Source organism: Penaeus vannamei, chromosome 6 (genome assembly GCF_042767895.1).
Source record: "Penaeus vannamei isolate JL-2024 chromosome 6, ASM4276789v1, whole genome shotgun sequence".
Lineage (NCBI taxonomy): Eukaryota > Metazoa > Arthropoda > Malacostraca > Decapoda > Penaeidae > Penaeus > Penaeus vannamei.
Genome location: NC_091554.1, coordinates 12141734 through 12144658, shown reverse-complemented (window position 1 = coordinate 12144658; position 2925 = coordinate 12141734).

Sequence of the window (2925 nt, the reverse complement as noted above, 5' to 3'; positions counted from 1 at the left end):
CTCACAATCATTCCCATTTCTATCCTTTCTCCTAATTATTCCCATCCTTTCTCCCAATCATCATCATTCCCAATATTTCTCCCAATCATTCCCACCCTCTCTCCCAATCATCATCATCACCACCCCCACCCTTTCTCCCAATCACCATCATTACCACCCTTTCTCCCAATCATCACCATTCCCACCATTTCTCCCAATCACCATCATTACCACCATTTCTCCCAAGCATCCCCATTCCCCCTCTCTCCCAATCACCATCATTCCCACCATTTCTCCCAGTCACCATCATTCCCACCATTTCTCCCAATCACCATCATTCCCACCATTTCTCCCAATCATCACCATTACCACCATTTCTCCCAATCACCATCATTCCCACCATTTCTCCCAATCACCATCATTCCCACTCTTTTCTCACAATCATCATCATTACCACCATTTCTCCCAATCATCACCATTCCAACCCTCTCTCCCAATCATCACCATTCTCACCATTTCTCACAATCACCATCATTACCACCATTATTCCCCACCCATCACCATTCCCACTCTTTTCTTACAATCACCATCATTTCCACCATTTCTCCCAGTCATCACCATTCCCACTCTTTTCTCATAATCACCATCATTACCACCATGCACGTACAACCACTAAGTACCTGCTGGCTCATAAAGGACACGTGGTATGGGGTTTTACGTTCAGTCAGGCACGGTCGTCTGTGGTAGGAGGTTACGTCAGCAGGAGGGGGAGGAGGAGGAGGAGGGGGGAAGGGGGGAAGAGAGGGGAGATGAAGAGGGGGGAGGGGGAAGAGGGGAGAAGAACTGGGGGGGGGATTAAGAGAGGGGAGATGAAGAGGGGGAGAACGCGGGTGAAGAGGGGGGGAGAGGGAGGGGAGAGGAGGGAGGAGAGGAGGGTGAGAAGGGGGGAATATGAAAAGGGGGGTGATGAAGAGGAAGGGGGAAAGGGGGGGGGTGAAGATGAAGAGGGGAAAATGAAGGGTGAGAATGGGGAAGAGGAGGAAGCGGAAGAGGGGGAGAGAAGGGGAAGAAGAGGAGATGAAAGGGAGGGGGGAGAAGAGAGGGGAGATGAAGAGGAGGGAGGAGGAGGAGGGAAGGGGAAATAGGATGGGGGAGAGGAGGGGGAAGATGGGAAGATGAAGAGGGGGGAGAGGAGTGGGAGAAGGGGGGGGGGGAGATGAACACAAGGGAAAAGAGGGGTGTGTGAAGGGGAGGGTGAGAAGAGGAGGGAGAGGAGAATGATGAAAAGGGGATGAAGAGGAGGCTGAAGAGGGAGAAGAGAGGGGAGAGGAGGTGGGAAATGAGGATGGAGGTGAAGAGGAGAGAGAAGATGAGGAGGGATATGAAGAGGAGGGTAAAAGGGGGGACAGAAAAGGATAGTAGTGAAAAGAAGGGAAGAAGAGGAGTATGGAGAGAGGGGAGGGGAGGAGGATGACGAAGGGAGGGGGAGGAGGGTGAAGAGGGAGACGAAGAGGAGGGAGAAGAAGAGGAGAAGGAGGATGAAGAGTAAGAGGAGAAGGAAGATGAAGAGGAAGAGGACAAGGAGGATGAGGATGAAGAGGAAGAAGTGGAAGAGGAGAAGGAGTATGAAGAGGAGGAAGAGGAGGAAGAGGACGAGGAGGATGAAGAGGGGGAAGAAGAAGAAGAGGACGAGGATAAAGATCCTTAAATTCTTAAATATCAGTCTAGTGGCGTCCCTACTTACCTTTTTTCTACAGCTGACGCTCCTTAAAACGGCAAGAAATCAGCAATACACGGATGAAATAAATTTATAGTCAGCCTCCTTCAAACACCTTCACATCTCACCTGGCTTTACGTCCGGGATACATGACTAGTTAATATTTCTAGGATTAGACTTCGATTCCTTCGCCCCGTGCCTGGCCATGTATACACAGGATTAGCTTGATCTTATGCACAGGTCTGATCCTATAGAGTGTACATAGGCCGATGTCCATAGAGAGGGAACACATACCAAGGCAAATACAAGGATATAGAGCGTGGCAGAGCGTGAAAGAAATGAAGAAACGGTGATGAAAAGAGGAAGAGAAGAAGAGGGTAGATAGAAAGAAAATAGAGAAGGAATGAGAAATGAGATTCTCTTCCTAAAGACCTCGTATGCTTATGACTAAATCGAACACAGGCAAACCAAGCGAAAGAGACACCAATTAACTCTGCTAAGGGGAAGATTAAGCTATAACAATCGGGTCCATTAGGGAAGAAAAAGACCTCGCGAACCTCTCCTCTCAAAAAGCCAGCGTGTTAAAGCGACTCCCATTGTGACCAATTAAGCCATATCGTCAAACCCAGCGTTCCAAAGCCCTAAATCATTACAGTCTTAACTCACCGCTCATTAGCCCGCCGTGAGATACGACCAGCTACTGCCGCCCTCCGAGAAGGAGAAAATGCTCGGGTACACCAATCTAATGCCGTAAATCCATCCCAGATTTAATCTCTGAGATTATTCTCCATCTGGCTAATTAGCGCGCGGGATTCCTCGCGTAATAAACACGCTTCTCCGTCTCGAAGCGAAAAGGCACGATGATGTGCCATGAAACTTTCCCCACAAAGCCTATTGTGGTTGGGAGGGAGCGCGCGCCAGGGACCCGGGCCTCCTGACGGCAACGCATAAAACGATTGTCAGACGAGGCAGGGAAGTCTCCCTTTGTGATTTGCCTTGTGAAGTGTCTCTGCAATACAAGGCTGTCTTCCTCTGTGATGTACTGCATCGCGGAGTCCCCCTGCGGCAACGAGACTACAATGAAGACATCTTGGAGTTTATTTGACGTCTTTGCGCCGTAGATCTTGGCTGGTGTTGTGCGCGGGGCCCGCCTGATTCCCCTTCTGGTAATTCGAGTATTGCAAAGTTTCATTTAGTGTCGGAGGCTACAGCTGCTGCTATTCACACCG